The sequence below is a fragment of the Salmo trutta genome, chromosome 16 (assembly GCF_901001165.1).
Source record: "Salmo trutta chromosome 16, fSalTru1.1, whole genome shotgun sequence".
NCBI classification, from domain to species: Eukaryota; Metazoa; Chordata; class Actinopteri; order Salmoniformes; family Salmonidae; genus Salmo; species Salmo trutta.
Window position 1 is genome coordinate 15418477 of NC_042972.1, and position 15660 is coordinate 15434136.

The window sequence follows — 15660 nt, forward strand, 5'->3', positions numbered from 1 at the left end:
TATTGTTGGATGCCTTGGTTACACCCTGAGGACCCGAATATTGATGGATGCCTTGATTACACCCTGAGACCCTGAATATTGTTGAATGGTTTGATTACAAACTGAGATGGTGAATATTGTTGCATGCCTTGGTTACACCCTGAGTCTTAATAATATTCAGGGTCTCGGGGTGTAACCAAGGCATTATTCATTATTCAGTGTTTGACTGTTCTTCAAAGTAGGTAGAAAAGTATTCAGAGTTTTATCAGTATTCAGAGTTTAACCAGTATTCAGAGTTTAACCAGTATTCAGAGTTTGACCAGTATTCAGAGTTTAACCGTACTTTAAAATAAGTAGAAAAGTATTCGGAGTATGACCGTAGTTTAAAATGAGTAGAAAAGTATTCGGAGGTTGACTGTAGTTTAAAATGAGTACAAAAGTATTTGGAGTGTGACCGTAGTTTAACGATAGCGTAGCCGGCCGATAGAAAAGTATTGTGAAATTGTATGTGTGTATAATGGGTTACTAGAGATTTGATGATGTAACAATAAAAAAAACATGACAAAACAAAAGATATTTACAGTTGAAGTCAGAAGTTTACATACCCTTAGGTTGGAGTCATTAAAACTCATTTTTCAACCACTCCACAAATTTCTTGTTAACAAACTATAGTTTTGGCAAGTCGGTTAGGACATCTACTTTGTGCATGACACAATTACTTTTTCCAACAATTGTTTACTGACAGATTATTTCACTTATAATTCACTGTATCACAATTCCAGTGGGTCAGAAGTTTACTAAGTTGACTGTGCCTTTAAACAGCTTGAAAAAAATCCAGAAAATTATGTCATGGCTTTAGAAGCTTCTGATAGGCCAATTGGCATCATTTGAGTCAATTGGAGGTGTACATGTGGATGTATTTCAAAGCCTACCTTCAAACTCAGTGCCTCTTTGCTTGACATCATGGGAAAATCAAAAGAAATCAGCCAAGACCTCAGAAAAATAATTGGAGACCTCCACAAGTCTGGTTCATCCTTGGGAGCAATTTCCAAACGCCTGAAGGTACCACGTTCATCTGTACAAACAATAGTATGCAAGAATAAACACCATGGGACTACGCAGCCTTCATGCCGCTCAGGAAGGAGACGCGTTCTGTCTCAACATACTTTGGTGCGAAATGTCCAAATCAATCCCAGAACCAACAGCAAAGGACCTTGTGAAGATGCTGGAGGAAACAGGTATAAAAGTATCTAAATCCACAGTAAAAATAGTCCTATATCGACATAACCTGAAAGGCCGCTCAGCAAGGAAGAAGCTACTGCGCCAAAACTGCCAAAAAAGCCAGACTACGGTTTGCAACTGCACATGGGGACAAAGATCATACTTTTTGGAGAAATGTCCTCTGGTCTGATGAAACAAAAATAGAACTGTTTGGCCATAATGACCATTGTTATGTTTGGAGGAAAAGGGGGAGGCTTGAAAGCTGAAGAACACCATCCCAACCGTGAAGCACAGGGGTGGCAGCATCATGTTGTGGGGGTGCTTTGCTGCAGGAGGGACTGGTACACTTCACAAAATAGATAGCATCATGAGGAAGGAAAATTATGTGGATATTTTGAAGCAACATCTCAAGACATCAGTCAGGAAGTTAAAGCTTGGCGGCAAATGGGTCTTCCAAATGGACAATGACCCCAAGCATACTTCCAAAGTTGTGGCAAAATGGCTTAAGGACAACAAAGTCAATGTATTGGAGTGGCCATCACAAAGCCCTGACCTCAATCCTATAGAAAATGTGTGGGCAGAACTGAAAAAGCGTGTGCGAGCAAGGAGGCTTACAATCCTGACTCAGTTATACCAGCTCTGTCAGAAGCAATGGGCCAAAATTCACCCTACTTATTGTAGGAAACTTGTGGAAGGCTACCCAAAACATTTGACCCAAGTTAAACAATTTAAAGGCAATGCTACGAAATAGTAATTGAGTGTATGTAAACTTGTGACCCACTGGGAATGTGATGAAAGAAATAAATGCTGAAATAAATCATTCTCTCTACTATTATTCTGACTTTTCACATTCTTAAAATAAAGTGGTGATCCTACCTGACCTAAGACAGGGAATTTTTACTAGGATTAAATGTCAGGATTTGCGAAAAACTGAGTTTAAATGTATTTGGCTAAGGTGTATGTAAACTTCCGACTTCAACTGTATATATAGAACTTGCATAACTACACCTAGACGTACCTAAGTGGTGCAAAAAGTATTCGGATAAATATTCAGTGGTCCCTTTACGGATCATTTGGTAATGATAACGTTAAAGCTCTGCATGCCTGTCTAAAGGGTCTGGAAAATAACGTGTCGGACAAAGATTGGCACATTTTATATACTTTTAAAACAGCTTCCAACAAAAAATGTAATCGCCACGTTAATCAGAGCATTCGTCAAGAATAAAAGGAATACCACCCCGTAATATATGTTGAAACAAACCCCATGCCCTGTTTGTCACGACTCCTACCGAGGGTGGCTCCTCTCCCTGTTCGGGTGGCGCTTGGCGGTCGTCGTCACTGGCCTACTAGCTGCCACCGATCCCTTTTTCCTTTTCTGTTGGTTTTGCCTAATTAGTTGCACCTGTGTTTTATTAGGCTTGTTAGCTGGGCTATTTAAGCCCGTAAGCCCGCCTGTTCTGTGTGCGGGGTTAATTGTTCTTTCGACTTTATGCTGTGTGGTGGATGTTTATTTTGGGACGTTGTATTTTGTGCGCCCGGCATTTTGGGCGATTACTCGTTTTTGTGCGTAATAAAGAGCACTGCATTGAACTTTTCTGCTTCCTGCGCCGGACTCCGCACCCACGACGCCCAGACCATTACACTGTTCAATAGAACCAATGAATGTTGAACATGATTTTCTGTATTCACCCACTCACCCGTTTAACTTGATAGGTAGTGACTTGTTAGCTGAGCTTAAGGATACAATTTATTGTATTCCGATGGAGTTTTCATTGATATCCCAAACAATGAAGTTCTGAACCATTTCGTGAGTAGGCAAAATTTAACCACTCCCCGAAGTGGGAAACTGTCTCTGTCTCTCACTCTATTCTGTCTCAAATGCCAGAAAACGTATGGACAGAGCGCTCCAATGACAGTGGACTGATAGGCAGTGCTTGCCCAGTTTATAATAACTGTTGATCTGAGAAAGAAACTCTAGTCTCGAGAGCTACCTTAAAAAAGAAGCTTCCTCCAAAGTTAATCTCTCCCCTTCTGAATTGGCTGATGTATTTTATAATTTCGGCACATTACATATTAATCTCAAAATAATAGACATTTCATGGGTGTGAAGCAGAAAGTGATTATCCAACGGAAATTGGTAATAAATATATAGAGTAACATTGTTAGAGTAGATAAAAATCCAAACAATGCCTTCCAGTGGTATCCCGGTGAACATAATTTATCATCTTTGTTTTGTTTGTTTTTAAACCTTAGAATAGGGGTAAAAGCAGAACATTTTTTGAGAGTGATTTACAGTCATTACATAGTTAAATAAAGGTTAAATAAAATAAAATATAAACAGTCATGGGTGCATACATTTTACGTATGGGTGGTCCCAGAAATCGAACCTACTCCTGGCATTACAAGCATCATGCTCTACCAACTGACATGACAACAACTACATGACAACAACTACATAGTCAGCCCAATGGCCAGCTTAATTAATATGCTCCCTTTTAACATGCACACGTAGGGTGAGTATCAGTAAAGTGGACACTTTCTGAAAATTTGCTTTCACCTTATTAAATCCTCCCATTGTCTTAACCCCCAACATGATACTATCATTAATAGCTTAGGAACTCTACTACACTATACAAAATAAGGATTTTTTAAAATATTAAACACAGAATGGATTACTTATTCAAACACAAATGGTCCTGAGACCACATCTTTTTCAGTCGATACTTGCAAATTGGGACATCTTGATTGGCAAGATTGAGACTTAATTTTTTATTGTAAAGAAGGAGAAATGAGAGAGTAGCCTATATCATTTCAAGATAAACCACAATCATTCATATAAATGAAATGTATTTAATTAGGCAAGTCAGTTAAGAACAAATTATTATTTACAATGACGGCCTACCCCGGCCAAACCCTAACGACACGGGGCTGATTGTGTGCTGCCCCATGGGACTCCCAATCACAGCCAGTTGTGATATAGTCTGGAATTGAACCAGGGTCTGTAAGGACACCTCTAGCACTGAGATGCAGTGCCTTAGACCGCTGCACCACTCAGGAGCCCATGTATTAAAACATTCTTTAGGTTTTTTGTGGAACATTCATAATTATCATGTGTTTTTATTATTATCATCATACTTGATTATAATGATATGGTGCATATTTAATTGTATAGCTTATATAAAATAAAAGAACTATATCTAAGCCTATCAGGTCAACATTCAATGCTACACTCTAGTGGACATTTTGTAGAATGCAACCAGAAAACCCCTCACCCCTCAATTTCAATGACTGTTTCAAATACAGCTAAATAAACTTTTTTTTGTCATATACAGTACTTGCATGGTTATAAATATCGCTAGCTAGGGTTAATGTTGGTGAGGTAATATCCTTCTAAGTACACTGAACAAAAATATAAACACAAAGTGTTGGCTCCACGTTTCATGAGCTGAAATAAAAACATCCCAGAAATGTCCATATACACAAAAGCTTATTTCTCTCAAATTGTGTGCACAAATTTGTTTACATCCCTGTTAGTGAGCATTTATCCTTTGCCAAGACAATCCATCCACCTGACAGGTGTGGCATATCAAGAAGCTGATTAAACAGCATGATCATTACACAGGTATAAGGGCACAAGGCGAGACCCAAATGCAGACACAGGAGGCAGATGGTTGAGCTCCGATATTTTTTATAATAAAAGGGACAGGCAAAAGGTAGTTTGGGGACAGGCGAGAGTTCATAAACCAGATCAGAGTCCAAACAGTACAATCTAGAAGAAAAATAAATTCACACCTATTAAGGCGAGGTGCTGGCTAGCGGAGTAGAAAACTTGAAAATAAGGGAGAGCCGCACACTCTAAGAGCTCAGATGCAAAAATATCTCCCTTATTTTCAGTACCAGGCCATAGGCAGGCTCGAGGTAGGAACAGGCAGAGTGGTCAGGCAGGCAGGTTCAGTGTCAGGACAGGCAAGGGTCAACCAGGAAGCTAGGAAAAACAGAGACTGGGGGGGAAAAAAGGAGCTAGGAAAAGCACTGGTTGACTTTTCAAACAAGACGAACTGGCACAGAGAGACAGGAAACACAGGGATATATACACCGGGGATAATAAGCGACACCTGGAGGAGGTGGAGACAATCACAAGGACAGGTGAACCAGATCAGGGCGTGACAACAGGTGCACATTGTGCCGGGACAATAATAGGCCACTTTGAAATGAGCAGTTTTGTCACACAACACAATGCCACAGATGTCTCAAGTTTTGATTGCGCGTGCAATTAGCATGCTGACTGCAGGATGGTCCACCAAGGCTGTTGCCAGAGAATTGAATAATCTCCATATTTCTATCATAAGCTGCCTCCAACATTGTTTTAAAGAATTTAGCAGTAAAAAGTAGTATGAAATCCATTTACAGTCATTTTGATTCATAATTACATCCTATTACAAAATATGTTGTAATGAGACACTGAATATATATATATATATATATATATATATATATATATATATAAATAAAACATTATTTACCTGAGAATGCTATTTAATTTTACTTACCATTATGCCTCTAGAGATGCGTGTCATTACACAGGATGCCACGCCCACAATAATGACATCGTACCCATTAAGAACATTGTTAATCATCGCATACTTCCTCAGTTGGTGATGTTATTGTACACATTTAAAGAAATCCATAAAACTTAAGTGTCCCACTTTGTTACGTATCCCACTTAGAATTAACAAAGAATATAACAAAATCAAAAACAGCAAATTAAAAACATTGACATGTCAGGGAATCAGTCTCAAGATCATTCATCAGTGATTTAAAAATACCAATCGGGACAAGTTCTTGCAGTTTAAAAGTATTTTGTAAGGCATTCCAAGACGATGGCTAAATAATGTAGTAACAATAATGCAGAACTCAATCACTCCAGGAACCAACACATGATTAATGTGATTGTAATCAATGTGTTTTTGCCATTTTCCTTGAAATTGTGAGATAAATATCAGATATATGTATATAGTGGGCTGTAAAAATAAAGCTTATTTACTTTTGGCACTACTCAATCCGTAAAGCTGAAGATGTTCTCGCTGTTGCGGAGACTGCTTTCATGGCAAATACTGCATATGTCGACTCAATCGGAAATGACCTTCACATTTTAATACGGATGTTCAACAATGCTTTGGCAATACAGATTGAATCCAGCCCTTAGTTAGTTAGTTAATACCTACTTACTTACCTTTATTGAAACCCCTTGACCAGGTTCTCCAATCAAACAAGCTTTACATTTACCAATAACTACAAGACAAAAATCTACACAGGGGTTTACATACACATTAATTACAGTCAACCATATTATAGTCTATATTATTAAAACATAAAATGATGTTTTAAGTGAGAATAGGCATTGGTCTAAAGCCAAAAAAAGAAAGGAAATTCACAAGCACCACAATAACTACTCCACCCATGCTCTACCAAGGTTTTCCAGCACACAGCTTTGACCTACTACAGTAGCTATGTTGGTCTATTGTACTTCAAACAATGTGTATGCAGGTTGCTTAGGATTCAAACCTTCTCAAAGAGCCTAATTCATACTCTTAGAGGAGATGCTCCCACAATAATGTGATTTGTACCGCATACAAGTTCAAATATTGGATTCTTCACACACCACACTAATCCCATTCCACTACCTTTTAAAGCTTTTATTATTATATGAAAGCAAGCTTTGCTTATATACTTACAAGACCATCACGCTTGATTGAGCGATCTGTTTTGTCTTGTAGTAATGTGATGCCTGCCTGTATTTCCTTAAACCTTTATTTTAGCAATATATGACATTGAGAATTGTAATTTTGTAAAATTGTAATTACCTCTGTCAAATGAATATGTAGCTTAAAGTTATGCGTGTATTTGTAATAAAGATGACACTACAATAATACACATTTACAATAGGCCTATATAAAAAAAATCCATAGAGCCCAATAATATATACAGTATCTGTTTGCATTTATTGATTAACCTCAGCTTGAATACCACCATAGAGCTAGCTACCTCTTATGACAGGCAGTCTGTTGCAGGCAGCAGCAGCTGTGTTGTTAACGAGCAACCAAGTTGCTCGACCAGGTTAGATGGCTAAACTCTGAGATTCAGCTGAAAATATGTTATAAAGCTATAAATTATACATTTAATAAAAACTGTTGTACCTACAAATTTAGTCAATCCGCCGTTTTTTTATCCACTTTATGGGCGGTATAATCTCATTTTAATCCGACGTCTGGAATTTGAGCTAGGTAGGCACAGAAAATACTATAAAAAAAACTAAAAAAAATCCGGTATGTGGTTTGTTATATGCATACTATAGTCGCGTGCCGACCGGCACAACTATACTGCTCAAAAAAATAAAGGGAACACTTAAACAACACAATGTAACTCCAAGTAAATCACACTTCTGTGAAATCAAACTGTCCACTTAGGAAGCAACACTGATTGACAATAAATTTCACATGCTGTTGTGCAAATGGAATAGACAACAGGTGGAAATTATAGGCAATTAGCAAGACACCCCCAATAAAGGAGTGGTTCTGCAGGTGGTAACCACAGACCACTTCTCAGTTCCCATGCTTCTTGGCTGATGTTTTGGTCACTTTTGAATGCTGGCGGTGCTTTCACCCTAGTGGTAGCATGAGACGGAGTCTACAACCCACACAAGTGGCTCAGGTAGAGCAGCTCATCCAGGATGGCACATCAATGCGAGCTGTGGCAAGAAGGTTTGCTGTGTCTGTCAGCGTAGTGTCCAGAGCATAGAGGCGCTACCAGGAGACAGGCCAGTACATCAGGAGACGTGGAGGAGGCCGTAGGAGGGCAACAACCCAGCAGCAGGACCGCTACCTCTGCCTTTGTGCAAGGAGGAGCAGGAGGAGCACTGCCAGAGCCTCCAGCAGGCCACAAATGTGCATGTGTCTGCTCAAACGGTCATAAACAGACTCCATGAGGGTGGTATGAGGGCCCGACATCCACAGGTGGGGGTTGTGCTTACAGCCCAACACCGTGCAGGACGTTTGGCATTTGCCAGAGAACACCAAGATTGGCAAATTTGCCACTGGCGCCCTGTGCTCTTTACAGATTAAAGCAAGTTCACACTGAGCATGTGACAGACGTGACAGAGTCTGGAGACGCCGTGGAGAACGTTCTGCTGCCTGCAACATCCTCCAGCATGACCGGTTTGGCGGTGGGTCAGTCATGGTGTGGGGTGGCATTTCTTTGGGGGGCCGTACAGCCCTCCATGTGCTCGCCAGAGGTAGCCTGACTGCCATTAGGTACCGAGATGAGATCCTTAGACCCCTTGTGAGACCATATGCTGGTGCGGTTGGCCCTGGGTTCCTCCTAATGCAAGACAATGCTATACCTCATGTGGCTGGAGTGTGTCAGCAGTTCCTGCAAGAGGAAGGCATTGATGCTATGGACTGGCCCGCCCGTTCCCCAGACCTGAATCCAATTGAGCACATCTGGGACATCATGTCTCGCTCCATCCACCAACGCCACGTTGCACCACAGACTGTCCAGGAGTTGGCGGATGCTTTAGTCCAGGTCTGGGAGGAGATCCCTGAGGAGACCACCTGCCACCTCACCAGGAGCATACCCAGGCACTGTAGGGAGGTCATACAGGCACGTGGAGGCCACACACACTACTGAGCCTCATTTTGACTTGTTTTAAGGACATTACATCAAAGTTGGATCTGCCTGTAGTGTGGTTTTCCACTTTAATTTTGAGTGTGACTCCAAATCCAGACCTCCATGGGTTGATAAATTGGATTTCCATTGATTATTTTTGTGTGATTTTGTTGTCAGCACATTCAACTATGTAAAGATAAAAGTATTTAATAAGATTATTTCTTTCATTCAGATCTAGGATGTGTTGTTTAAGTGTTCCCTTTTATTTTTTTGAGCAGTGTATAATATTAAAGTACCGGCACAACTATAATATTAAAGCATCGGATTCTTCCCAAGGGGCACTAGGGGGAGCCAGCCTCAAGCCAAGCAACCCAAACAGGTATACCTAAATAGCGTGGAGAGGCAGCCTCAAGCCAAGCAACCCTAAACAGGCATAGGTGTGGCAGTCAAGGTACAAATGGGCAGGTGTTCCTGCCTGTTCCCGTGACGACACCTCTGCCTTGACCTTCCCGTGGACCATCCCATTGCTATTATGGGATGTTGAAATTTCTACCTTAGTGTTGACTCCACTTCAGACAAAGATGTTTAACTCTAAGCGTAGGTGGCAGGGAGAGGCCTATAGGGCAATTATGTGACCCATACTGCCAAGCCCTTAGGGTTATTTGGAACAGCAGCCCCATACAGGTCAGGGTCAACCTCTGATATTTGGAAAGAGGCTGTTTCTTCTCGACTATAATCGTTGTCTTCTGACCCTCCCACCATCATCCACTCATTGCATGTACAAGTCTATCCCAGCACATTCCAAACTTTATGTGTTGCATGTGAAGCCCAAAACATCTTTCCTCTCTGGAGGCCACGGGGTGAGAAGGGTCAGATGTCAAACGGGTGTCTTTAATTACCCCAGGCCTCTGACGATAGATGAGGAATGTAGTGATTTCAGCCAGAGAGGAAAATAGAGATTTATCAAAGTGAAGATGATCACAGAAAGATTACAGCTGTTTTTGTTTGTTTAGAGATGAACCTGATGAATAATAATAGGTCATTGGTCACTTTTTGACAAACATGTTAAGGCTTGAGCCAGATAAGGGCTCCCAATGACCAATGCAAATGTAAGCAATGTTGCTTTCATATGGCAAAATAAATATTGGTGCAGGCTATTCACAGTGCAACTTCGAGTCTGTTTACAAATGGAGTTAAAATATTTTCCAACATTTGAGATAAAAACTGAAAAACAGTCAAAATTATTCACTCGACCAGATCTGTAAAAATGATTTAAAATCATGTGAAAAATGTAATGCTATATAATGTTTTCCAAACTGAATTCATTGAGGTGTGTTATTGAGTTCCGTGAGTGAGTCATTACTTATCTCTTCAACCCAGCAGTCAAACTCTGATAAGCTGTCATGCCCTGGCCATAGAGAGGTTTTATTCTCTATTTTGGTTAGGCCAGGGTGTGACTAGGGTGGGCATTCTATGTTCCCTTTTCTATGTTTTGGTATTTCTTTGTTTTGGCTGGGTAGGGTTCTCAATCAGGGACAGCTGTCTATCGTTGTCTCTGATTGGGAACCATACTTAGGTAGCCTTTTCCCACAGGGTTGGTGTGGGTAGTTGTTTTCTGTTTGGTGTGTTCACCTGACAGAGCTGTTGTGTTTTGTTCCACTTTGTTTTTTGTTTCAGTGTTCAGTTATAATAAACATCCTGAACACGTACCACGCTGCGCTTTGGTCTACTCTTTCTTCCACAGATGATCGTTACAGAACTACCCACCACAAATGGACCAAGCAGCGTGGTGAGAAGGACTCCCGGATATGGGAGATTATCCTGGATGGCAAGGGATCCTACACATGGGAGGAGATCCTGGCTGGAAGGGATCGCCTCCCATGGGAACAGGTGGAAGCAGCCAGGAGAGCGGAGGCAGCAGGAGAGGGGAGCGAACATTATGCTGGCACACGGCTGGCAAGGAAGCCCGAGAGGCAGCCCCCCAATTTTGTTTTTGGGGGGGGCACACGGGGAGATTGGCGGAGTCAGGCGATAGACCTGAGCCAACTCCCCATGCTTACCGGAAGCAGCGTGGTACTGGTCAGGCACCGTGTTATGCGGAGAAGCGCACGGTGTCTCCAGTACGCGCTCATAGCCCGGTGCGCTATAGGCCAGCTCCCCGCAAGTGCCATGCGAGAGTGGGTATCGAGCCAGGGCAGATTGTGCCAGCTCAGCGCGTCTGGTCTCCAGTGCGCCGTTTCGGCCCAGGGTATCCTGCGCCGGCTCTGCGTACTGTGTCTCCGGGGCGCTGGGAGGGCTCAGTTCGTCCTGTGCCTGCGCTCCACCCGTACCAGGCGAAAGTGGGCATTCAGCCTGGAAGAGTGGTGTCAAGCCTACGCACCAGATCTCCAGTGCTCCCCCACAACCCGGTCTATCCTGTGCCTGCTCCCAGAGCCAAGCCTCTGCATGTCTCCTCAGCCTGGTGAGTCCTGTGCCTGCTCCCAGAGCCAGGCCTCCTGCATGTCTCCTCAGCCTGGTGAATCCTGTGCCTGCGCCCAGAGCCAGGCGTCCTGCAAGTCTCCCAAGCCTGGTGAGTCCTGTGCCTGACTCCTGTCCGGAGCTGCCAGAGTCGCCCGCCTGTCCGGAGCTGCCAGAGTCGCCCGCCTGTCCGGAGCTGCCAGAGTCGCCCGCCTGTCCGGAGCTGCCAGAGTCCCCCGCCTGTCCGGAGCTGCCTTAGTCGGTGCCCAGTCCGGGGTCGGCGGCGAGGGTCCCCGCTCCAGAGGCGCCACCGAAGTGGGCCGTGCCAGAGGTGGAGCGGGGTCTGCGTCCCTCACCGGAGCCGCCACCACGGAGAAAAGCCCACCCAGACCCTCCCCTATAGGTTCAGGTTTTGCGGCCAGAGTCCGCACTCCGCACCTTTGGGGGGGGGGGGGGGGGGGTACTGTCACGCCCTGGCCATAGAGGTTTTTATTCTCTATTTTGGTTAGGCCAGGGTGTGACTAGGGTGGGCATTCTATGTTTTGGTATTTCTTTGTTTTGGCCGGGTAGGGTTCTCAATCAGGGACAGCTGTCTATCGTTGTCTCTGATTGGGAACCATACTTAGGTAGCCTTTTCCCACAGGGTTGGTGTGGGTAGTTGTTTTCTGTTTGGTGTGTTCACCTGACAGAGCTGTTGCGTTTTGTTCCACTTTGTTTTTTTGTTTCAGTGTTCAAGTTATAATAAACATCATGAACACGTACCACGCTGCGCTTTGGTCTACTCCTTCTTCCACAGACGATTGTTACATAAGCCTTTCCCAGGGAAGTGTTTGTGTTAACATGTGTTACTAAGCAACAAGGCTGTAAAACACACACACACCCTTTGTGTCTAACTGTGACAACAGTGTCGGGGTGTTTATAGTAGCATTTCATTGCTTAGGGCTAAATAAACAAAAGGCCCCTTCCTTTTGCATGTAAACACAATAGGCCAGGCTCTTACAAGGACCACATTCTCTAAAAGCTACCAATTAACTGCGGCAGGTAGTTTAGCTGTTACAGTGTTGGCCCAGTAACCCAAAGGTTGCAAGTTTGAATAATGAGCTGACTGAGTGAAACATCTGTTGATCTGCCCTTGAGCAAGGCACATAACCCTAAAAGGCTTTAGGGTTGCTGACAATAATGGCTGATTCCTGGCTGTGACCCCACTCTCTGAGGGTGTCTCACGGAAACAGGACAAACATAAACAACCCATATTTGACCTCTGTTTTGATCAACCGAATCACATTCTTTCAACTGAAGTACAGGTAGTGTCAACACTAGAAGAAGTGAAGCCCGAAGGTAAAGATATATACCGTACTTGATAGAAATGTGAAGGTACAAGACTGACAATTTGTACAGGATGTGACTTCCAAATTAATTACAAATGAAAAGCTGAAATGTTTTGAGTAAATAAGTATTCAACCCCTTTGTTATGGCAGGCCTAAATAAGTTCAGGGCTAAAAATGTGCTTAACAAGTCACATAAGATGTATGTGTGCAATAATAGTGTTTAACATGATTTTTGAAAGACTTCCTCATATCTATACCCCACACATACAATTATCTGTGAGCTCCCTCAGTCAAGCAGTGAATTTCAAACACAGATTCGACCACAAAGACCACGAAGATTTTCCAATGTCTCACAAAGAAGGGCACCTATTGGTAGATGGGAAACCCCCCCCAAAAAACAGACATTTCAATATCGCTTTGAACACCACACTTTGGATGGTGAATCAATACACCCAGACACTACAAAGATACAGGCATCCTTCCTAACTCAGTCGCCGGAGAGGAAGGAAAACCATGAGGCCAGTGATGTTATAGAGTTCCAGAGTTTAATGGCTGTGATAGGAGAAAACTGAGGATGGATCAACAACATTGTAGTTACTCCACAATACTAACCTAAATGACAGACTGAAAAGAAGGAAGCTTGTACAGAATAAAAATATTCCAAAACATTTATCCTGTTTGCAACAAGGCACTAAAGTCATACTGCAAAATAAATGTGGCAAAGAAATGTACTTTTTGTCTTGAATACAAAGTGTTATGTTTTGAGAAAATCCAATGCAACACATTTCCAAGTACCACTATCCATATTTTCAAGCATAGTGGTGGCTGCATAATGTAATAGGTATGCTTGTAATCATTAAGTACTGGGTAGTTTTTAAAGATAAAAAATAAACGGAACAGAGCTAAGCACAGGCAAAATCCTAGAGGAAAACCTGGTTCAGTCTGCTTTCCACCAGACACACAGAATTCTCCTTTCAGCAGGACAATAACCTAAAACACAAGGCCAAATCTACAATGGAATTTCTTACCAAGAAGTCAATGAATGTTCCTGAGTGGCCAAGTTACAGTTTTGACTTAAATTTACTTGAGAATCTATGACAAGACATGAAAATTGTTGCCTAGTAATGATCAACAACCAATTTTACAGAGCTTGACGTTTAAAACAATAATAAATGGGCAGTGCTTGACTTGGGCAGGAGCTCACCAGAGCCTAGTAACCGGCACCTCACATTTTCTACTGCTTGAGCTCCTGTTTCTCTTACAGAATATTAGATCAAAAGTATTGTGACGCTCCTGCAACGAAATATAAAAGTACCGACACCAAAATGAGTAGCGGCACCTATTGCAGTCCAAGTCAAGCACTGATAACAGACAAATGTTGCACAATTCAGGTGTGAAAAACTCCTACCGACTTTACCCCAAAAGACACACAGCTGTAATCGCTGCCAAAGATGATTCTACAAAGTAGTGATTCAGGGATGTGAATACTTTAGTCAATTACATATTTTTGTGTTTTCACTTTTTCATTATGGGGTATTGTGCGTTTAAAAAATAAATCTATTTTGAATTCAGGCTATAACCCAACAAAATGTGGAATAAGTCATGGGGTATGTAAACTTTCTGAAGGCATTCCTACTCTACGACACTTTCTGAATACCAGCCATGAACCGCCTTTCATGATGCAGGGAAAAGGGTATGTGACCGAGGTGGGCTTGGCATTATAGTGAGGAAACTAGAGACAACCACTGTTTGCTATTTTTTCAGCAGATAAGAGAGGAATGTTAATCAATAGCCTATGTGACACTCTCCACACAATAAAGGTGTCTGTGTAAAATGTAATTGATCAATGAGAGTTGTTCATTGCAACATATTATACAGTATGTATGACTCACTTTAAGATGTGTTAAGATATGGATTGTCAATTAGGTTTACATTAAAACCCACAACTGTGAGTCATTCAGTCACTATCAACACAGACATGCCATATCTGATAGTAAAAACCTGCACCATCTACTTGATGTGGTTTAATGTGTCTAGAAGTACTTGCTAACACGTGCAGTCTGTCTGTGGAAGATTCTTTGCTGCTCATTGGTCATATTAAAATACGTCTCTTGATTTTGGGAGAATCTGACTCATGGAATATCCTTGAACTTTATTATGGTAGTTCACTTGAGAGTTGAAATAAATTTTGTTTCAAATCTAATACAGTTCTGGGCATTATAAAGTTCCTTTTTACACATGCAAAATACTTGCTGCAGCAAGGTACATCGTTAATGGTGACAAACTGTCTCGCAGGATGACGCCAAGCACTAATTTCATTATTAATCATCTAACACACCGTAAAAAATATTGTGCTAGTTCCACTACTATACTTAACTTTTACTGTTTCAAACACTAATATATTAAGTCCATCATAAAAAAATCGCTATGATTCAACCTAGTTTTATCAAATCCAGAACTGTTATTGTACATTAGATCTACTCAATCTTTCTGATTAGTTACTTTCATTAATCGTGTCTTACTGTTAAACATGGCTTTATGTATTTCATCGCTTGACATTTTTATCCACTTTAGCAGGAATTGTTGAGCACAGTGATCTTTCCGCTAGCACGAACTGGAGGTCAAGCTGCAAGCATTGTAGCTTGATATATTTGCCTCTGTCAAGCGTGGCATACATATTCTTACTAAGGATGAGAATGGGTGGTCTCATCACTGAACCTCAATTTGTCTGACGGTTTTGATATCCATTCATCATGATCCATTACACCTTACAGAATAACAAACTGTTTGATACAAATATAGAAATGTGCTTTTCGTTCTTCAAACATGATTACAACATTGTGTAAAAGTATTGTAAAGTATATATATATTTTTTTACCCACTATCCTCTGAAAACAGAGCCACATGGCAAGTTGTTGGAAGAACTTCAAATTCTTAAGTTGAAAGGAAATATTATAAAAATTGAGTAAGTTAAACACCATTTTCCTTGTAGTTGTTTTTACACACAAAT